This window comes from Myodes glareolus, chromosome 4 (genome assembly GCF_982192425.1).
Source record: "Myodes glareolus chromosome 4, mMyoGla1.1, whole genome shotgun sequence".
NCBI lineage: Eukaryota > Metazoa > Chordata > Mammalia > Rodentia > Cricetidae > Myodes > Myodes glareolus.
Window position 1 is genome coordinate 54,678,248 of NC_142029.1, and position 23,420 is coordinate 54,701,667.

Consider the following 23,420-nt stretch of genomic DNA (forward strand, 5'->3'; position numbering starts at 1 on the left):
GGCAGATCTCCGTGAGTTCAAGGCCAACCTGTTCTACAGAGTGAGTTCAGGACAGGCTCCAAAGAGAAACCCTGTCTAGGGAGTTGAAGAGATAGCTCAGTAGTTAAGAGAAACCTGTCTCCAAAAAAAAAAATTAATAAAACGATTCCTAATGGTATTCTGCCATACTCCTAGATCAGTGCCTTATCCAGTCATCAGAGAGGCTTCCTCCGGCAGCAGACAGGAACAGATTCAGAGACTCACAGTCAGACATTATGAGAGAGAGAGTCTAAATTGTAGGTCTCCACCAAATCCCTCCCCTCAGAGCTCAGAGGACCCTACAGAAGAAGAGGCAGAAGAGTCAGGGGGGATGGAGGACACCAGAAGAAAATGGTCCTCTGAATCTGCTCAGCAAGGCACAGAGGAGCTCACAGAGACTGAAGCAGCGGGCACAGGGCCCGCACAGTCTGCCCCAGGTTCTCTGCCTATCTATTATAGAGACTAGCTTAACGTTTTTATGGGACACCTATGAGAACAAGGGGTCTCTGACTCTTGTGCCTGCTCTTGAGACTCTTCCTCTTGTTGGGGTGTCATGTCCAACTTTGATAGGATAGTTTTTGCTTCATCTTATATCTTATGTTTGGTTGTGATCTCTCAGAGGCACATTCTTTTCTAATGAGAGACAGAAAAGGAGTAGTTCCATATGGGTGGGGAAGTAGGGTGGGACTGGGAGAAGTAGACAGAAGGGAAAGAATCTATTTTCAATGAAAGAGAGAACTGGATGCTCTGATTACAAGGCATCATGTTAAACCGAAATTAAAATATATAGTCTTAAAATATAATCACCAGAGCTAAACCCTTGTCACGGGAGATGTTAAATACAATGAGGACATGGTGAACCTCCTCAATTAAATCCTATTCATCTTTCAAAATAATTTGTTAAAAGTTAATTAAACCACAAAGAACCCAATTGTAGTATCTTTTTTAATAGATGCGGAGGCCATAACTCATAGCAAGACAGTTTCTCTAGCTACATCAGCAACTGTATCAACAACCATGGAAAACCATAATGAACATTAGGTACAGGCTTAATGAGTCATGTGTATTCCAAATTTGTAAATGCCCATAGACCAAGAGAACATGGAAACTACCTCAGCAAATGCCAATGGATTTGGTTCAACCAAGAATTCATTTGTCTAAGTGGGAAAATTCCAATAGGTACATAACTAAGTTACGAGACAAGGTCTCATCACATGGCCCGGCTGGTCTCAAACTCAGAGATCACCTAGCTATTCCTCTCGAGTGCCAAGATTAAGGTACACTCAACTCAAAATTTACCTTTAAAGGGTACAAAACATAAAAACAGGTTTCACTTGATTCAGTCATCAAAAGAGTAACAAGACTTCACCCTCACAGTTTTCTCTCTTGGACAGAGTCTCACGTATCCCTAGGGGTCTGGCCTCAAGCTTGCTATATGGCTAAGAATGACCCTGCACTTTTGACTGCCCCACCTCCAGCTCCTAAATTCTGAGATTACAGGTGCGTGCCATCTTGCAGGGCTGGTGCTCACACCCAGTGCCTCATGCGTGCTAGGCAACTCTGCTTCCACAGCCTATGTCGGTTATTAATCACATTTCCTGATTTATCTTGCGTGTGGTGTGTGTGCGCATGCACATGCATGCATGTGTGTGCATACACCCACACCCACACCCACACACGCACCAAAGTCCATGTGGAGGTTCTGAGGATAACTTGGGGGACCCAGTTCTCTCCTTCCGCCATACAAAGTCCAGCAATTGAACCCAGGTTGCCAGCCTCGGCAGCACCATTACCTTCTGAGCCATCTCATTGGTGCACAGTTTTGTTTTGTTTTTTAAGAGATCTTTAAAACAAATGGACAAAACCCAGTGTCTCATTTGGGAGTCTGAGCCAGCCTTAACCTCACAGTAGCCGTCCAGACTTAGTGCTGTGACTACAGGAACGAGCCACAATGTCCTGCTTGCGTCTTAAGGGAAGGATACACGATGAGCCGCTTCTGAGAGAAGAAACTAGAGACGCAGAGAAGGACTTCTGTCTTATTGCAACATGCAAGCTCGGTAATCAGAGCACACGGACTTCATTTAACGCTTGATAATCGGCCTGGGAAAAGTTCGTGGTGATCTACTTAGGTTATCTGATGAACCCAAACATGGATTATAAAAAAAAAATCAATCTGTGCACCTGCTCCTTTTTCTTATTTATTTTTAGTGCTGAGGATTGAACCACGGACGTTGTCCATGCGAGGCGAGTGTGCTACCACTGAGCCAGGCCCTCAAACCCCAGGTCAATTAAGAGCTTGCTGGGTAGGTCTCCAACAGGAATGGCTGTAAAATGGTTTAAACTTATGTGTGTTCCTTCTTTCCCGATCTTGTCAGCAAACATTTCAGCACAGCTGAGGTTGATGGTGGTGATACCACGATGGCGGGCTGAGTCGCTGGCCTCAAGAGAGTCTCTCTCCAAGGACAGTATTGGATGTATAAGCTTAACAGGGTTCAAGCTGACATAGTTACAGATGTCTTTGAAAGGGCATGAGATCACAGCAAGAATAATCAAATCTGTCAGGAAAGCCATATTAAAAGGAAGGAAGGGAGGAAGGGAGAAGGAGAAAGAGAGGTTGGTTAATATTTAACAACAGCAACCAGGAGCCGGGTAGGGTGGTTCAGTGGGTAAAGACCGTTGCCACCACGTCTGGTGACATGAGTTTGATCCCTGGGACTCACAAGATGGAAGGCGAGAACTGACATCTGAAAGGTGTAGTCTGACGTCCACATGCACACTGTGGTGTAATTTCGGCCTTGCCTACAAATACACAAAGACAGACAGGATAAAGAAATCAATGTAATAAAAAATTTAAAGGGGTAAAGAAAATTAAACACACATATATGCATACATACACAGGCAACTAGAAGACAGTGGTTTACACACACACACACACACACACACACACACACACACACACACTGTCATGATATCAAGAAAGACATGTCTGAGGCCCTGAGTGGCCAGCTGAAGGGGTGAATGAAAAGTGTCATCTCCCCACTGGAGACAATTTTCTGGGGTGCTTCCCTAGGCTTTCCAACAGTTTTTACCTCAGACTTTCTTTATAAGTATACTTGTTCAGCAGATATCCTTGGAAGTCAGAGGCGCAGTTCCCATCTGGGTGAGAGGACGCATGTTCCTCAATGAGAAACAAGGTAACATCTTCCTCAGGGCAAAGATGAGATACTTTTGCCAGCAACTTCTTTGAGAAATTTGGGTTTGGGGCGGGAGAGATGGCTCAAAGACTAGCTAGGCTCACAACCAAAAGGACCAGATTTGGGCTTTGTCAGACAAGTATTTGTAGTTCTAGCTCTTAAGAGGTTGAGGTAGGGGGATCCTGTCAATGGAGAAGTTGAGGCTAGACTGAGCAACATGAAGAGATCCCGTGTTGGAAGACATAAATAAAATTAATGAAAAGATTAGGGCTTTCTAGGCTCAGTGTTTCTCTGCTATTGTGTTTATCTCTGTGCCCAGCCTCTGTGCCCAGCCTCTGTGCCCAGCCTGTCTACATCTATGCGCAGCCTCTGTGCCCAGCATCTGTGCCCAGCCTGTCCACATCTATGTGCAGCCTCTGTGCCCAGCATCTGTGCCCAGCCTGTCCACATTTATGCGCAGCCTCTGTGCCCAGCATCTGTGCCCAACCTGTCCACATCTATGCGCAGCCTCTGTGCCCAGCATCTGTGCCCAGCCTGTCTACATCTATGCGCAGCCTTTGTGCCCAGCATCTGTGCCCAGCCTGTCTACATCTATGCGCAGCCTCTGTGCCCAGCATCTGTGCCCAGCATCTGTGCAGTCCTCAGGAACAACTGCAATGGATGTGACATGCATGTGACACTTCCTGCCTGGCCCAAGTCCATTTGGACTTGTCTCCTTGGCTGACTAGATGGAAGAGCAGGAAGCTGATCCAATAGTTGCAGCTGTCACCAATGCTTAGGGACTGCTGGACCCTGGGTTCCCCACCAACAAGTACAGGGTCTGAATTTAAACACTCACTCTGGTGAGACCCTTGAGCTGAGAAGTCAACACAGAAACTCCCCTGAAGCTGGGGAATCCTTGAGGAGCAACCAGGAATTTGTACATAGATGGCTATATGACCCGCAATGTGAACAATTTCTATGGAGAACCCCAGGAAAGAGAATTTCACAGTGTAAAAACGTGATGAAACCAGGAGAGAGAGGGGGGGATCAGCGAGGAAAGCAGGGGCAACTTGGCCCAGGGACCTGAGCTGAGCCCTGGAAGCAGCATAGGGGAAGGAGAGAACCAATAAGCTCTTTTCTAGACAGTCTCTATATCTTCACACAAGTTCTATGACACACACAGACACACACGCACACACACAGATTCACACAGACACACAGATTCACACAGACACACACAGACACACATACACACACACACAGACTCACACAGACACAGACACACACAGATACACAGACTCACACAGACACACACACAGACTCACACAGACACAGACACACAGACACACAGACACACACACACAGACTCACACAGACACACACAGACACAGACACACACAGACACACATACACACACAGACACACATACACACACAGAGACTCACACAGACACAGACTCACACAGGCACAGACACACACAGACACACACAGACACACAGACACACACACACACAAACACACACAGACACAGACACACACAGACACACATACACACACAGACACACATACACACACAGAGAGACTCACACAGACACAGACTCACACAGACACAGACACACACAGACACACAGACACACACAGACTCACACAGACACAGACACACACAGACACAGACACACACAGACACACACAGACACAGACACACACAGACTCACACAGACACACACACACAGACTCACACAGACACAGACACACACAGACTCACACAGACACAGACACACAGACACACACACACACACAGACTCACACAGACACACACAGACACACACAGACACACATACACACAGACACACATACACACACAGAGACTCACACAGACACAGACTCACACAGACACAGACACACACAGACACACAGACACACACACACAGACACACACAGACACAGACACACACAGACTCACACAGACACACACACACAGACTCACACAGACACAGACACACACAGACACAGACACACACAGACACACACAGACACACAAATCCAACAAAAATGACAAAACAGAAAGAAATGTTGTGCAGAGGGTGAGAACTATCAACTGGAAACATTTACACCCTGAGCACCAGAGGGAAAAAAATGTGAGAAACTTTGCAACTATTGTGCTCAAAATAACTAAACAAGAGAAGCAAAGATAAAACACTCAACAGAAGAATAATGTAGAGTCATCAGAAACAAGAACAGACAGAATTTGAGCTGGGGATGTAGACCAGGTTGGCCCCTAACTCAAAGATTCACCAGCCTCTGCCTTCCCAGTGCTGGGATTAAAGGTGTGTCCCATCATACCCAACTCTAAGATTTTCTTTAGTTTCTTTCCACAAATTGGAAATTCAGCTGGGTTGGATCTTGGCCTGAGATCACCACACCCTTTATTCCATTTCTTAATCTGTTTATCTCCTTGAACACAGGATTTAGCTCCATCCCACTTTTTGGAACTCGTTTTCTCCTCAAAATTTGTTTTTTTTGTGATTTACCCTGCTCGGTTTGCTCCTTTTCACTATAAATCTTTATTAGAGTTGCCACTAATATCCACACAACAGAGTCCAGAGACTGTTTGGAGATTTCCTCTGCCAATGGACTTAATCCAAAACTCTTCACTTTAGCCTCAGGCAGACAGTTCAGACAAGAGCAAAAAAGCCACTTTCTTTACCAAAATATCACAAGAATGATGTCTAAGACACATATTAAGATTCTTCTCCTCTGAAACCGCTAGAGTCAGGCCCCACAGCTCCTCGGATCACACCCAGCACCGCTGTCTTCCAGGCTCCTACTAGGCTGACCCAATAAGCTGCGCTAAAGCATTCCACTGCTTTCCTGACCCAAACTCCCAAAGTCCATATCACTCCAGACAAAAGCACGGTCAAGCCGACTATAGCAATACCCAGTCCATCGCACCAACTTCTGTCTTAGAGTTTTTATTGCTGTGAAGAGACACTATGACCACAGCAACTCATTAAAAGAAAATATTAAATTTAGAGAGCTCCCTGACAGTTTCAGAGGTTCAGCTCATTGTCATCACGGTGGGGAGCATGGCAGCGTGCAGGCAGACACGGGGCTGGAGGAAGAGCTGAAAGGCCTACATCTTTCAGGCAACAAGAAATTGACTGAGACACTGGGCAGTTTCTTGAGCATAGGAAACCCAAAAAACCCACTTCCACAGTGACACACTTCCTCCAACAAGGCCATACCCACTCCAACAAAGCTGCACCTAATAGCATCACTCTCTATGGGCTTGTGGTGGCCAATCACATCCAAACTACCACAATGGCCAATGAGAAGTCTCAGCAGGTGACCTGAGTTCAATTCCTGGGACCCACATGGTGTAAGAAGAGAACCAACATCTACAGGTTGCCTCTTAACTTTCACATCACAATGTGGAACACACACACACATACATATATACACACATACAAACACACATACATACACACACACACACACACACACACTAAATAAATAAATAAATAGATGTAACAGCAGGAGGCAGAAGCAAGCAGGGCTCTGTGAATTCAAGGCTAACCTGGTCTGCGTAGTGAGTGCCAGGACAGCCAGGACTACACAGAGAGACCCTGTCACAGAAAATCAATGAATAAATTAATAAAATGAAAAGCATCACAAATATAGTTTGTGATAGGCTGAAGATTTAGCTTTTAAGAAAGAAAAAAAAAGGAAGGGAAGGAGAGAAAGGAATGAGTAGGAGAGAGATTGCCCAGGGCAGTGGGATGGTGGGGAAAGAATAGACAGAGGAGAACAGGAAGAACGGCGCTCTCGGAGCTCATCTTTGTATGTAATTATGCTTTTCTAAAAGATGTAAATGTTGGGGGCTGGAGAAATGGCTCAGTGGTTAAGAGCATTGCCTGTTCTTCCAAAGGTCCTGAGTTCAATTCCCGGCAACCACATGGTGGCTCACAACCATCTGTAATGGGGTCTGGTGCCCTCTTCTGATCTGCAGACAGAATATTGTATACATAATAAGTAAATAAATAAATATTAAAAAAAGATGTAAATGTTTACATATTATGAAAGTGAATGAAACCAACAAGCCTAAGATGAAATACAAGCAGAAAAAAAGCTAAAAATCTTTTTTTTGTTGTTTTGATTTTGATTCTTTTTTGATAGGGTCTCTTATGAAGCCTTAGCCGGCCTAGACCTTGCTCCATAGACCGGCTGATCTCACAGCTGCACTGATCCTCTGGGCTCAGCCTCTCAAGCGATGACATTACTGATATGTACCGCCTACGTGACTCCCGAAATCATATTTCAGCACCGGGCTCTAACCGACTGAGCTAAACAGCTCGTGGTAAGTCATATTTCAAATGAATAATGCAACCACATTTTCAGTGGGAAAGAAGTGCAGAGAACATTTGACCCTCTGCCATCAGCGTAGATAAGCATTGACCTCTAGTTAGTAGACAAACACGGAGTAGCAGTTGTGAAAGTGATCTGTTTGTATTCTAAGATCAATTGAATTAGCAAATACACATGAATCACAGGAGCGAGACTTCTCATTGGCAAAGAAGGGAGTTACAGATACATGGGAAAAGAAAAATTTAGACTTTCATTCAAGGAATCAAAACCAGAAATATCAGTATAAACTGTGCCTTTAGAAACAGGTTGGGCCAGAGAGATGGCTAAGGGTTAAGAGTGCTTGCTTTCCTAGAGGACCCGGGTTCGGTGCCCAGCACCCATGTCAGAAGGATCCCATCTTCCTGTGACGCTACCTCCAACTTCCTTTTGTAACCTCTGCACACATCCAAACACACATGGCATCCACTCACACAGACAAACACACTGATAAAATTAAAATCTTTAAATGGGCTCAGAGGGATGGCTCAGCAAGTAAGGGCGCTCACTGCCTGGTGTGGTGACTTGAGTCTGACCCTTGAACCCACATGACAGAGAGAACCAAAGCCCTCTCTCCTTATCCCTTCCCTCCCTCCTTTCTTCCTTCATTCCTTTCTCCCTCCTTTCTTTCTTCCTTCCTCCCTTTTTCCCTCCTTCCTTCCTTTCTCTCTTCCTGCTTCATTCCTTTCTCCTTCCTTTGTTCCTTTCTCCCTCCTTCCCTCCTTCGTTCCTTTCTCCTTTCTTTCTTTCTTCCTTTCTCCCTCCCTCCTTCCTTCCTTTCTCTCTCCCTCCTTCATTCCTTTCTCCTTCCTTCGTTCCTTTTTCTTTCGTTCCTTTCTTCTATCCTTCATTCCTTTCTCCCTCCTTCCTTCCTTCTTTCCTTCCTTTCTTCCTCCTTTCTTTCTCTCTCCCTCCCTCCTTCCTTCCTTCCTCTTTTTTCTTCTCAAAGGTTTCCTGAAGAAATGGCTGCTCCCAGGACTCAGGTAGAGGAATGGAGTTGTTTCCAGATTAAGAAATACTTATAAAATAAGTATGTCATAGAGAAAATAAAGGGATCAAAGTGGCGCATGCGTTATTATCAGAATAAGGCGGCAATGGGTTGTGACCCGAGGATCTTTGTAATCCGAGAGGATATAACCATATAGAGAGATAGATGGAATGTGAGGACCCTTTCTTCGACACAGAAGGACAACTACCAGGTGGAGCAGGAAGAATGGAATTAAACCTCACCACCCAGCAGCCGTCCTCACTGGTGAGGACAAGAGTGGATGTTAAAGCCACTAGGTGGAAGTTTGATGAAGTGACCGTGCATTTCTGTGACGCAGAGTATCTCAAGACATTGGCTAACAACAAAAGTCATAGCAGGAACTTTACGATAAGAAGATGTGACTGATAACACCTGACCCAAGTCACTAACAGGCACCACGAAGGACTCCATACTCCTGCTAGCACCACACCCTGAGAAGCAGAGCTGTGGCTGGCATGGGGCAAACTAGGCAGCGCAACTGACCGTGTCCTGGCAGGGGTCTGAGGAGCAGCCCTCCACGGTGTACCTGCTAGACACCTCTGCTAATTGCTCAGTTTTTTGCCAACTTGACACAAGCTAGAGTCATCTGGGTAGGGGATCAGAAGTTCAAGATCATTATTGGCTATAAAGTGAGTTTGAACCAGAAGTTAACCTGGGCTTACATGAGACATCTTAAAACATCCAAATAGTAAAGGATGTAAAATCATGCCTTCATTTCATGATTTGGGGCTAGATAGTCCCACATGGGCCACATAAACACTGGAGAGACAGAGATCAGTAACTACTCAATTCAGAAGCCTTACAGCAAGGGGAACTAACGAGGTAGCCCAGAGCTGAAAGCCCAGAGGTCCCTGAGAGACACTGTTCTAAGTCTACAGTGGGAGGTGGAAGGAGCAGGAGGCAGGTGACGGCAGAGCAGTGGACGCTTACGGAGAATGAGGCTCACGTGGCCCTTCCTTTCTTGTCTGCTTTTGATCCTCTTACGGGCCTCCAGTCTAGCAGATATTAAAAAGCACATTCAAACATAAGAGGCTCTGTTGTTAACTGATTATGTTCATGGCTGTCTCCTCTTGATTAATGGTTCATGTTGGAGGGTTCCAGTCCACTGTGGCTGCTACTAGTCCCTGGGCTGGTGTTCTGGGTGTTTAAAGCAAGACGAACAATCTAGTAAGCAGTGTTCCTCCATGGCCTTTGCTTCCATTCCTGCCTCCAGGTTCCTGCCCTGAATTCCCTGAATGATGATGGACTGACTTCTACGCTATAAGATGAAATAAACTCTTTCTCCCAAGCTGCTTTGAGTCAGGGTGTTTAGTTACATTACTATCAGCCTGACCGACAGTCTAGTCTTTGAGTCAGGTGTTTAGTAACATTACTATCAACCTGACCGACAGTCTAGTCTTTGAGTCAGGGTGTTTAGTTACATTACTATCAGCCTGACCCACAGTCTGGTCTTTGAGTCAGGGTATTTAGTAACATTACTATCAACCTAACTGACAATCTAGTCTTTGAGTCAGGATGTTTAGTAACATTACTATCAACCTGACCAACAGTCTAGCACAGAAGTCTACTCACGTGCACTGCACGACCTTTCCCAAGACCAAAACCAGGGCATTATGCTAAGGACATTCTACCACTGAGCATCTGGTGAAATAACTTCTGAAATATTCAAAACTAAAAAGACAGAAAGAAAAAGCAACCCAGTCCCCCCAAATTTTCAGTCTTCTTAACATCACACTAGAAAGAGTAGGAGCAAGGCAGGAGGCAGGCATGGTGCTCCAGCAGTAACGAGAGCTCACGTCTGATCCACAAATGCGAGGCACAGAGAGGGTGGTGTGGGCTTTTGAAACCTCAAAGCCCCTCCCCTGTGACACACCTCCTCCAACAAGGCCACACCTCCTAATCCTTCCTAAACAGTTCCACCAACTGGAATCAAGTATTCAAACATATGAGCCTATGGAAGCTGGTCTCATTCAAACCACCATGTTAGCAGGTGGGGCTTAAGGAACACAACTTGAGGGGAATCATAATGTATCTGAAGAAGGAAGATTTTTAAATGAGGATTATAGAATTTACAAATGCTAAGAAAGAAAACATCATTTGGCAGGTGTAATAGCTCACACACCCATATTCCCAACACTCAGGAGGTAGAGACAGGGAGATCTCTGAGAGTTCAAAGCCAGCCTGAAGCCAGGTAGTGGTGGTCCATGCCTTTAATCCCAGCACTTGGGAGGCAGAGGCAAGCAAATCTCTGAATTCAAGGCCAGCCTGGTCTACAAAATGAGTTCCAGGACAGCCAAGGGCTACACAAAGAAAACCTGTATAAAAAAACAAAAAATAAAAATAAAAAATAAAGCCAGCCTGATCTACATAGTTAGATCCAGGTTAGCCAGGGCTACATAATAAGATCTGTCTTAGGTCAGGCAGTGATGATGCACACCCAGCACTCTGGAGGCAGGGCCAGGCCTCTGTGATTTCAAAGCCAGCCTGGTCTACAGAGTGAGTTCCAGGACAGCCAAGGCAACACAGAAAAACCGTGTCTCGAAAACAAAAAAAACCAAAAAACAAACAAACCAAAAAAAAAAAAAAACAAAGCAAAAGATCTGTTTCAGATAAACCAAAATAAAATAAATAAATATCAGACACAGAAGTCTTATTGTTCTCAGAGTCCAGGTTGAGGAAGGAGTGCACCGACTTGGATTGTTTAGAGCCTAAACCAACTCACAGAGCAGTGTTTTGTTCTGAAGCTACTTGGAGTGGTTCCTGGGCTCTGTGGTTCTGTGGAGAATGGTGAAGGCTTGAGCCACCCAAATTCGCCCTCATCTTGGCTTTGGCTCTCACGCTGTAATCAAGCATTCCCTTCCGCTATTTCAGCTATGATTTTCATGTTCTTAGGTTTTGTGTTGGTGATTTTGTTGTTTCCCAAGCATAATTCTGAAATTCTCATTACTGTTCCGAGTTTAAGAAGACAGGCGAGGCGGTAGTGGTGCAGCCTTTAATTCCAGCACTCAGGAGGCAGAGGCAGGTGGATCGCTGTGAGTTCGAGGCCAGCCTGGTCTACAGCCTGGTCTAGTTCCAGGACAGGCTCTAAAGCTACAGAGAAACCCTGTCTCAAAAAACAAAAAAATAAAAAAACAAAAACTAATAAAAAAAGAAGACTGTATTTGGCTGGAGAGATGATTCAATAGGGAAAGGTGTTTGCCACCAAAGCCAACCTGAGTTCAACCATTGAGGCCCCCATAGCGGGAAGAGAGAACCAATTCCCAGAAGCTCTTCCTTGACCTCCACATGTGCAGTGGCATGTGTGTGCCTCTTTCAGGGAATAAATAAATTAGGACACAAGAGGGAGTCTGCTGCCACTGTGGTAGTCTGCGCCTACAGCCCTAACACTTGAGAGGTTTAGGAAGGCCAGGAGTTCAAGGTCATGCTTGGCTACACAGCCAGTCTAAGGCAACAGAGACTATGCAAGACTCTGTCCCAAATAAAACAGAACCCAAAAAAGGGGGCTGTGTCATGTGTGAGGGAATGCATTCATTAGACAGACAGGCTTGTCCAGGCTCCAGTGACAGGGCTGTCGGCCACGGCTTCCACACTGCTGCATCAGCGCAACGGGTCTGATGCAGCGCCTTTATTGCATGATGAAAATGTGACCAAAGAAGCGCAGGAGCCTAATCTCAAATTTCTTCTCAGACAAAGGGTCCAATAGTTGCTGACCCAGTCTTAGTGGTGATTGCTTTATCTATTTTACAGATGTTCTACCGCACCTAGTGGTATTGGGGACCCAGGCCAGGGCTTTCAACCCATGAAAACACTCTACCTGTCATTTCCCCAACCCTTGTTTCTGTTTCGTGAGATAAAGTTTCACTCTACCCTGGTCTGGCATCATGGTGACTGTGACAATTGTCCTGCTTCAGCTTCCCAAGTCTTGCTCTGTGTGTGTGTGTGTGTGTGTGTGTGTGTGTGTGTGTGTGTGTTTTACACGTTTGCCCATGCATGTGGAGATCAGAGATCAACCTCAGGGGCATTCTTCAGGTGTTGTCTAACTTCTTTACTGAGACAGTGTCTCGTGGCCTGGAGCTAGCAGGCCAGCAAACCCATGGGTTCCACCTCCCCAGCATTGGTATTATACATGTGCCCAGCTCTTTTTTTAATTTTTTTTTTCATTTTTCGAGACAAGGTGTCTCTGTAGCTTTGGAGCCTGTCCTGGAACTCCCTCTGTAGACCAGGCTGGCCTTAAACTCACAGAGATCCACCTGTCCCTGTCTCCCAAGTGCTGGGATTAAAGGCATGTGCCACCAAGGCCCAGTGTGCCCAACTCTTTTTAAAGAGTTCTAGGAATTAAACGCAGGCCTTCCATGCCTTCAAGGCAAACACTTTAGCAACAGAGCTATCTGCCTAGTCCCTCCATTTGGTTTAAAGACTCTGGCTGACCTGGAACTTATTATGTACCTGAGATTGGGTTCAATTTGCAGAAATCCTTGTCCCGCTGCCTCTCGAGCACTGAGATTGCAGCAAACACCACCACATCCATCATTTCCTTTCCGTTAAAGACCTGAGTTTTCCTCCTTTGCTTGTTTTGAGACATATTCTCCTGAAACCCATACCTCTCCGCTCCCACATATGGGGATTCCGGGTATGCACCTGAGTGGAGAGTTCCTTTTCCTGAACGGTCCCATCAGCACTTGCTATTTTCATGCACGAGTCTCACTGTCATTATCAGACAGTCTTGTAGCCATTTTGATTTGCATTTCCCTGTATCGGATTACCACACTGCTAGAGTTAAATAGGAAATGTCTCTCCAAGATTCACATTTTAAACACTTGGTCCTCATCTAGTAGTGCCATTTGGGGTTCTGGAAATGTTGGGAGATGTGCTTGCTCTCACTAGAGGAAGCAATCAATGAAAGCAGGTTCCTGGGGGTCCCTGGCCTTGGCTCTTTGCTTTTGCCTTTTCTCTGTTTCCTCAGGCCGAGTGACAGTCTCTCCCCCAACCATGCCATCTGTATTACTGTATTAGGCAGGGTTCTCTAGAGATCCAGAACAGATAGACTGTATATAAACTACAAAGGGGTTTTTTTAGGCTAACTTACAACCCACAGGGCTGGATAGTCCGGCCCCAGTCATGCGCACACTGGAGAGGCTGAGAAGCCTCTGAATCCGGCACTGCAGGCCTGCAGGGTTCCTGAGGAGTCACGCATCTTCCGTTCAAGGTGGGAAATCACAGAAGCTGCAGTCTGCTGTCAGGGAAGGATGCATGAACTCAGCAGCAGCAAGCAAAGGCACAGACGAACAAGCGTTTCCTATTCATACCCATGTTGCCAGTCAGAAGGCCTTCCCCTCCGATAACCTTTCCTTGGGAATGACCTCATGCACCTGCCCCTGGGCACCCCTCTTAGCTGATCCCAGGTCCCGGCCAAACTGAAAATCAGGATCAGCCATCACACCCTTGATTGGCTCGGACTTCTGAAACCACGAACCAAAACATGTGTTTCCTTTTCCCCCAGGCATCTTAGCAAAGCCATGAAAAAAGTTAGTGATACGCATGCTCCATCTGCAAATATGGAACTGGCCAGGCGTGGTAGCACATACCTACAATCCCAGGACTTGGGAGGCGGAGGGAGGCTTGCTGGGCTACAGAGTGAGTCCCTGTCTCAAAAACAAGAATAAACAACCAAATAAGCACAATTAAAATAATAATCTTTACAATAGCTTAAAACTCATCTGGAAACTGGGGCATTTCCAGATGAACTAGCTCTGCAATGATTGAGACTTGTGCTAAGTTCAAGAATTCTGAGTGTTCTAAGTGGAAGGCGTCGTCTTTTACGATCATTGGAAAGCACTGTACAGGAAGAGCTTTCTGAGGGGGATAGACACGCTCTCCATCTTGACTGGCGTGGTAGCTACTGATCCCATTCCTCCATTTTGTTAAAAAAAAAATCACAAACTTGGCTGGTGAGATGGCAAGAGAGGGTACAGGCAGCCGGGTCTCACGAAGGTCACAGCCACCACGGTGCTCACCAGAGCCTCTCAAGCCCCTCCCCAATCCTGGATTGATTTGAATTGACCTCTTTTTCCTTTTTTTTTTTTCTTCCTTTCTTTCCTGAGACAGGGTTTCTCTGTGTATCCCTGGCTGTCCTGGAACTCACTCTGTAGACCAGGCTGGCCTTGAACTCACAGAGATCTTCCTGCCTCTGCCTCCCGAGTTCCAGGATTAAAGGTATGTGCCACCACTACCCGTCCCATTTTTCTTTGGTTAGTTCTTTTTTAAAATTTTAAAAAGATTCACTTACTTTATTTTATGTGTATGAGTGTTTTGCCTGCATGTATGTCTGTGCACCACGTGGGCCTGGAGCCCCGTCTCCAGCAGAGGTCAAGAGGACACTGGATCCCCCGGAACTGAAGATGTGGGCAGCTGTAAGCTATGCTGTGGATGTCAGGAATGAAACCCAGGACCTCTGCAACAGCAGCAAATGCTCTTCTCTGCAGCCCCCTCTCTCTGCAGCCCTCTCTGCAGCCCCCTCTGCAGCCCTCTCTGCAGCCCCCTCTCTCTGCAGCCCCCTCTCTCTGCAGCCCTCTCTCTCTGCAGCCCCCTCTCTCTGCAGCCCCCTCTCTCTGCAGCCCTCTCTCTCTGCAGCCCCCTCTCTCTGCAGCCCTCTCTGCAGCCCTCTCTCTCTCTGCAGCCCTCTCTGCAGCCCCCTCTCTCTCTGCAGCCCTCTCTGCAGCCCCCTCTCTCTGCAGCCCTCTCTGGACTTGCAGATCAGCTCCAGCTCATCGAGCTGCTGTGCCAGCCCTTACCACACAGATGTAGATTGGTTCTCTGTCATTCCTCCCACAGACACTCCAAGTACTGATCCCTCGGCTTGAGTTAACATCTATCTCACTACCCATAGCAGCAAACAAGCCCCTGCCGCCTTAGCACCACCACAGACAGAAGAGAAACGACAGCTGTTTGGGGGTTCCCTCCAGGGATGCACCACCTCAGGCTCCTCAGCCTTGGCTGGTGACATGCCCTGTACATCCAGAACCAGGTCACCACTCCTCCTCAACCCATCTTTGGGAAGCACTGTCACTGAGAGGACTGGTATAATTTAGAAAGCAGCATGCGATGGAAAGACGCCATGCGACAGAATTCAGGTGAAATGGTTTTTTATTGGAGGAAAGGGAATGGGAAAGGGGGGGAGGGGAGAGACCGGCCTCTGGGGACAGGGGCAGTAGAAAAGAAGAGAGAGGCAGAGAGAGAGAGAGAGAGAGAGAGAGAGAGAGAGAGAGAGAGAGAGAGAGGAAAAAGAAAGGACAAAGAGGGAACAAAGAGAGAAAGAGACAGGAGGTGGACAAAGCCCATCTTTTAAAAGGTTTTGAAAGGGAACCTAGCAAATGTGCACAGGAGGTGCTCTTGGTGGCTGTAGCTGAGGACATACCCTGTCAGGACCCTAAGGGCAGGCCAGTGCAGGTGCCTGAATATTAACAAGGATAGCAAGAGGCAGGTGCTTCTCTCAAGCAAAGGCCTTTGTGATTACGTACCGGCCCCTGGGGGTCATAAGCTTCAGATGCCAGTTTAGAAATCTGTGCATTATGTATGTATGTATATGCAAGTCCCATGACTTGATATGGATAAGTCAGTGGATGAAAGGATTTCCTATCACTTAATGCACTTCAGGAGGGAAGAGCTGGAGCGCTGAGGAATGAGCCTGCTCATGTTTCTGACCCTGGATGCTTCTCAGGGCCATGGAGATGGGCAGATACACAGGGCAGGTGTGCCCAGGTGTGCCCCTGTGACTTTGGTTTCCCTTGGATCAGATGGTAACCCTTTTGAAGTCTCCCCAAAGCTCAACTACAAGAAGTCCATAATTTCCGCAGGGTTGGCCAGGGTTTGGCCAGGCTGAAAGCTTGTGGCTATTCAAGTGTCCCTCGAGGCTGAGAAGCTGGCTTTAGATACAAAGCCAACCCAAATGTTGGCTTTTATAAATCTTATCTGGTGACAGGCCAAGCCCTAATCTTACCTCTGGAGAGAGAGGTTTTAGGATGCCCAAAGAACTATTGAGCAGGGAGAAATCCTGCTCCCAGCACTTACAGGCTGTACCACTATGTGGGGAGGGTGGATTTCCCTACAGGGGCAAAGCGGTGGGTCACTGCTGGTTCTGGGGGACTTGCAGGTTCACACAGTGCTGAGACTGTCTGAGCCAGTGCCAGGGACTCTGTCCACATGTCTGGAGCACTGTTGGTACAATGAGCTGTCACCCTGGGTCTGCTGAAAGAAGAGTATAAGAGGTGACAACCATGAGGAAAGAGGCAGGACAGAGGCCAAGTCTGGAAGCTGAGATGCAGTAGCCAGGCTGGATGAAGGTTAAAGCCTTCAGGTGGTGAAGTTAATGAAGCAGTGGCCTCTAGGTCAAGGTCAACACCTGTAACCCTTGCTCTCAGGAGGCTGAAGCAAGTAGGTTGTGAGCTTGAGGTTAGGCTGAAGTGCATAGTCAGGCACTGTCACAAAAAAGGAGGAGGAAGAGGAGGAGGAAGAGGAATAGGAAGGAGAAGGAGAAGAAGAAGAAGGAGAAGGAGAAGGAGAAGGAGAAGGAGAAGGAGAAGAAGAAGAAGAAGAAGAAGAAGAAGAAGAAGAAGAAGAAGAAGAAGAAGAAGAAAAAGAAGACAACAAAAAAGAAATAGAGGAGGAGAGAAAGGAAGAGGATAGTAAGCAGGATGACCTGCTATCCACGAACAAAGGGCACCTTGAGACCATATATGTCCTTTCTCCTATGGGTAGAGCATGGCAAGTTCTCAGCCTTGGTTACCAAAAGCCATGGAACCAAGTTTCTCCTATTTTGTTTGATTTACAAAGTCACTTTCTCTAGTGTGAGTCTTCTGGTATTATCTCATCTTAAAATTTCTAATACTCAGCCAGGCAGTGGTGGCACACACCTTTAATTCCAGCACTCGGGAGGCAGAGGCAGGTGGATCTCTGTGAGTTCGAGGCCAGCCTGGTCTACAAGAGCTAGTTCCAGGACAGGCTCTAAAGCTATAGAGAAACCCTGTCTCAAAGCTACAGAGAAACCCTGTCTCGAAACAAACAAACAAACAAAATTCTGATACTCCTTTTGATTTTTATTCTTTTGGTTCTAGATCTCGAAGGACCCTAGGCTGCATGTTTGAGGTTCTTTGTTTTAATTTCTTCTGACTTCATTGCTGCAGAGAGAGGACGGGATGAACTTCAGTGGACCAGAGGTGAGGACTGGGCAGGGGCTCACTTCTCCTGCTCGTGGAGTGGCCCCACCCTGAAGCCAGGGCAGATAGGATCAGCCTCTGCTGGAGCTGCTGGAGCAGAGGGGCTTTGGATGGCGAGGAGCAGGTTCTGCTCCTCCGGGAGGGTGCATGGCAGGACTGTGGAGCATCATCCACAGTGCAGCAGAGGGAGTTCAGGCCTTAGGGAAGAAGGGATGTCTAAGAACTAAATAAAGGAGGAAAGGATGAAGGTTTGTGGGACCCTACAATTTGAGAAGTCTTCTCTCAGAAAACAACTTATCCAAATACCTCATCTTGTAAAGGCTGGAAAGCACAGGTTTTGGATTATTTTTAGGACTCTTTCTAGGCTTCAGTGGGAGGTAAGGGAACTGCTGCCTGAGCTTCAAGACGGCTGTCCGACACTCAAGTACTTAGTCTTCCGTGGGCTCGGGCTTCTCAGGAAAGTGGGCTGAGTGTGTGCCTGTGGCTGTATGGCCCCCATTAAAACATGGAGACAAGAAAGGGCTCAGCGGCCTGTGTCAAGCGGAAGACGGGGTCTGAGGATGTGGACACACTGATCAGGTGTTTCATTTAGTCACTGAATTCTCCCTGTGTCTCAGAAGCAAAAATAATAAATAAAATAGAAAAAGACTGAGACCCAGAGCCTTCCCTCAAGGAATTCATTGCCTAAAAGCAGTAACAACTCTAACCCCCGTGGTAGCTGAAATTCTCAGGGAAGTCATTAGAACATCACTCTTCACCTTAGACAAGAGTACTGAGAAGGCCTGACCCCGGCACATGCAGGGGTGGGCTTGGATGAGGGAATGAATGTGTGCTGGCCCTGAAGTTCTGGGAGGAGTGGGGCAGCAACTTGGCCAGTTTGCTTTGTATTGTGTACCAAGAAATCCTTCGGTCCTGAGAAAGCAGAGGCCACTAAAGGAGGGACAGTGACAAGTATCCTTGAAAGAAGGCCATCAAGACCTCTGGGCTCAGATCTGAAGTCCTGTCCATTTCTCTGTAGGATATGAAGAAATGGTGATCTCCTGATTTAGCCCTGGGAAGTGTGTCCAAGTTCCTTCAGTGTGTGGGAGGCAGGTACACGGGTCCTAATTTTGAGCCTGTGGTAAGAGGATAAAGCATAAGAAGTGATAACGGTGGGGAAAGAGCTGGGAGAAGAGCCAAGTCTAGAATCTGCGGAGTAACCAGGCCAGATGCAAGTTGAGGCCAGACGGCGGATTGACCTGTCCCACTAGCAAAGGTCATTTAGAAATCTTTATGCCCCATGGGCCGCAGGCACTCTTTCCCCTATGGGAGAAGCAGGTTGAGACATGCTGTTTGAGAATGAAGAACCTGGGAGAAACACAGGATCTTTAATTTCTCCAGACCTTTTCAGGTAGCAGTCTGCCTTCTTAGGGCAGTGGGGGATCTTCAATGAGCCCTGCATATTTAGGTTCCCTGACAATCAATATCTGAATTTGTGTGTAAAATGTACCTGTAGCTGTGCACAGGGGATGCCTGCCAGTAATGTCAGCACTTGGGAGGCACAGGTAGGAGGATTAAGAGTACAAAGTGACCCCTGGCAACTTAGTCAGTTCAAGACTTGCATGAATTACATGAAACCCTGTCTTAGTGTTGTATTGCTGTGAACAGACACCATGACCACGGAAAATGAAACATTTAATTGGGGCCAGTTTATAGCTTCAGAGATCAGTCTATTATCATCACGGCGGGGAGCCTGGTGGCCTGCAGGACATGGTGCTGGAGAGGAGCTGAGAGCTGTGCATCCGGATCCACAGGCAGCAGGAAGAGAGAGACACTGGGCCCGGCTTGAGCATCTGAAGCCCCCAAAGCCCACCCCCAGTGACACACTTCCCCCATCAACATCACACCTCCTAATTCCTTCTCAAGTAGAGCCACGCCCTGATGACCATGCTTTCAAACATACAAGACTATGGGGTCCATTCTTATTCAAACCACCACATCCTGTCTCAGAAAACCAAACCAACCAAAACTGTCCTTATATAAGATCTACAGGCTCCTTCCCGTTGCTCTTGGTTACCCACTATAACCAGAGGGTTAAGACTATTGCTAAAGACACAACACACTTTGGCTGCAGGACACAGAGACTTTAAGCTGGACTGACCTAAAATCTTCCTCCCTGATGGTTAGCTTTAATAGTGATGGAAGGAAGGAGCGATGCAGACTGTTGGAGGAGAAAATACATTAATGGCATGACCTCACAGTGAACTCTGAATGCTCCAGCACCAAGCTGCTAGGCAGGGTATGGAAGTTATGGAGGGAACCACGTGCTGGCTGGGTCTGAGGCCTCCTTCACAGGAGGGAATTCATGCATGGTATTATAAGCCAAAGTCCATGGTGTGGAGGCTCTAGAGGGGAACCTATCACTGCTGTTTTGCAAAATGCTCATGCTGTCAAACTGCCTTCTAGATATTTATATTTATACACATAGAAGAGTGTTGCTATAAATATTGGTCAGGGAAGCTTCTTTACGTAGTGGACAACAGCTATATGCAAGAGACTCATAACTAGTTTGCTGAAAAGTGACTATTGTGCTCAGCCCTGCATAGGACACCTACGCCATGCCCTGTCGCCCCCCCCCCCCCAGGCTCTGGGGACACGAGGAAAGAAATGTAAGCGTAGGAGGGTGGGGAGAAGCGCTGTGAAGTGCTACCTTCTGGACACGGCATGGCTTTTGCACTCAAGACTTCACTGTGGCTGGTGACTGACTTATACCAGATCAAGTCAAAAGATCAATGAAACGTCCAGCAGGCAGCACTAATCGAACCCAGAGAGCTCGGGGAGAGCAGGGGGAAGAGGACAAGTGACATGAGAAGTGTCCAGGCAGAATTGAGGGTGGGGGTGTAATCAAGAGTAAACTGTATGGGGCTGGAGAGTTAGTTGGCTCAGAAGTTAAAAGCACTTGCTGCCTGTTCAGAGGACCTGGATTCAATTCCCAGCACCCACATGGCAGCTGAAACCATCTGACTCCAGTCCCAAGGGCTCTGATGTCCTCTTTTGACCTCCAAGGGCACCAGGAACACGCTATATACATACAGGCAAAACACTCATACACATAAAAATGTTTAAAAGTCATCTGGAGAGATGGCTCAGCAGTTAAGAGCACTGGATGTTCTTCCAGAGAACCTGAGTTCAATTTCCAGCACCCACACGGCAGCTGACAACTGTCTGTAACTCAGTTCCAGGGAATCTGATACCCTCACAGACACCCCAGTGCACATAAAACAAAATTGTTTTAAATGTTTAAAGATACATTGTGTGCATTTATGAAATTACCAAAGAATAAATGATAATCTAACACACTGAATTTTCTTCAGATGATGGCATTCATCAAGGTTTCAAATTTGTTTGAAATCAGAACACAAAAGCCTGGCATCGTGGCACACTGCTATATTCCCAACATGAAGCTGAGGCAGGATAACTGCTTCAAGTTGTAGGCCAGCCTCTGGCACAGTGAGACTCCATCTAAAGAGAAATAACAAAACTTAGAAAACCGTTTAGAAACTCTTAGACTAAGCAGCTTTTATGGTCCACATTTTCACATTTTAGGGTCTTTGATGCTTGAGCTCTGGAAAATGATCACGAAGTTCCAGAGTCTAAGAACCCCAGGAAATATTGCTGTGAGAAATAGGCCAAATATTAATATTGTAAGACAGAGCTTTCTTTAGTTGTAGGCAGGGAAACTAATGGCTAACTGTATGGAGAAGCTTGGCTAAGTTATTTGCATGTTGCTGTGGGAGGTATATGTCAGACAAGACTGACATTTAAGGCAGTGTCCCTGAGTAATGAAGACTGCTACCAAAACGTGACTCAGCCTCACCAATTAGTTGAAGAAGGGCAGGTTTTGGAAAAGAGGAATTCTTCAAGCCGTAGCAGAGAAATGTGCCTTGTTTGCCAGCCTGCCCAGCCCACAACTGTGTTTACCAAATTCCTTAAAGTCTTGTCCCCTCAGGGAAGATAGCTCAGTAGGTGAAGTGCTTGCCAGCCAAGTATGAGGACCTGAGTTCGATCCCCAGAGCCCACACTAAGATATATACAAACCCAGGAGACACAGGTCCTAGTGAGACTGCCTTGAGGGGCAAGTCCAAGCTTAGGCTGCGGCTCTCGGGCACTGGCTCTCTTCCCATCAGTATTGGTTCAGTTTCAGTTTCTGTGCTCAGGAGAACCAGAACAGCACAGGACTAGTCATTAGGCATGACTAACAATTACAACGCTGGGAAGTCACTCCTTCCCTCCCTCCCTCGCTGGCTCCCTTCCTCTCTCCCTCCTGCACTCCTACCAGGTGGTCTGCAAGGTGGTCTGCAATGGTAGGGCAGGCTGAGGCCATATGGAAAAAAAATGTGTGTTGTTGTGTAGGGACAAACTATAAAGAGAGGGGCTGCCGGGTGGTGGTGGCGCACACCTTTAATACCAGCACTCAGGAAGCAGAGGTGGAACTCTCTGAGTTCGAGGACAGGCTCCAAAAAACAGAGAGACCTTGTCTTTGAAAACCAAACCATGGGGCTCACGGTCATGCTTCAAGAAATATAGCTCAAACCCACTTTGGGCAAATCTGTGCAAAGCAGGTAAGCCAATAAGATACTAAGAACAAGAAGATAAAATTCTTTTAAGCTGACAAATTACCCCACAAAACATCATCATGAAATCTAACTTTGACACTTTCTACAGCCCCCGTTTTTTAAAGTGCAAAGAGGCAGGCGGGGCAGGCAATAATACCACTTCCCACAGAGGCCTGAGGCTGGAGGGCTATTTGCACTTTGCTGACAAAAGCCTGGAAGAGCCTCTGGGTGGTGAGCAGCAGCAAGAAAGGGAGGCTCCCAGATTCTCCAAATCTGCCACTGCCAGATACTACGACGGAAAGTAACCCAAAGTTTGCTTTCGTTCTGTGTCGGCAGCGGCCCTTTAGTGCCATTCATCATCACAGGGACATCTATCTAGCCGTCGTGTATTAAATATGCTTTTCTGCGTAGGGATGTCATGAGGAACCTTGTTTACTTTAGGCCAAATATTCTTTTTCTTGGGAGTGGAAACAGGGCTCAGTGGTTAAAAGCACTTGTTGCTCTTGCAGAAGACCTGGGTTCGGTTCCCATCAGTTACGTGGCCGCTCACAACCGTCCGACGTGCTCTTCTACCCTCTACGGGCACCAGGCACACACGTGGAGCACACAAAACATGCAGGCAAAACACATAAATCTAAAAGAAAAACTTCAAAACTTTTCACTTCACCTGATTTTTCTTAACAGACATTAGTAAAAAGTAATCTGGGCTAGAAGGGAACCTCTGAGTTTCAAAGTAAAGGTCGCTGAACCGTGACACCCAGCGCACCACCGCGCTCTATGCCATCTTCGCCAGAATCCCACGCGGCGCGCGGCGCGCGGCGCGCGGCCCTGACGTCACGGGGCTAGGGGGCGGGAGTGGAGGTGGGGCAGAGGGGCCTCTCGAGGGAGCGGGGCGAGGCGGGGCGGGGCCTCGCGGAGGGGCGGGGCCGAATCTCGCGGAGGGGCGGGGCAGGGCGCGGTGGGGGTGGTGTCCGGGCCGCGCGCGCCCCGC

General features: G+C 47.1%; 2 long non-coding RNA genes across 2 annotated transcripts; both read right to left on the minus strand.

Annotated features, from left to right (window-relative positions):
* Positions 1-949: 949 nt before the first annotated feature.
* On the minus strand, positions 950-23,235 carry LOC146894639 (uncharacterized). Its single transcript, XR_015737691.1, has 2 exons — positions 23,097-23,235; positions 950-2,817 (listed from the first exon to the last, which is right to left on the minus strand). It is a non-coding gene; the product is annotated as an uncharacterized LOC146894639 (long non-coding RNA).
* LOC148122269 (uncharacterized) lies at positions 19,492-22,075 on the minus strand. The gene is made up of 2 exons (XR_015737692.1): positions 21,912-22,075; positions 19,492-21,335 (listed from the first exon to the last, which is right to left on the minus strand). It is a non-coding gene; the product is annotated as an uncharacterized LOC148122269 (long non-coding RNA).
* Positions 23,236-23,420: the final 185 nt, after the last annotated feature.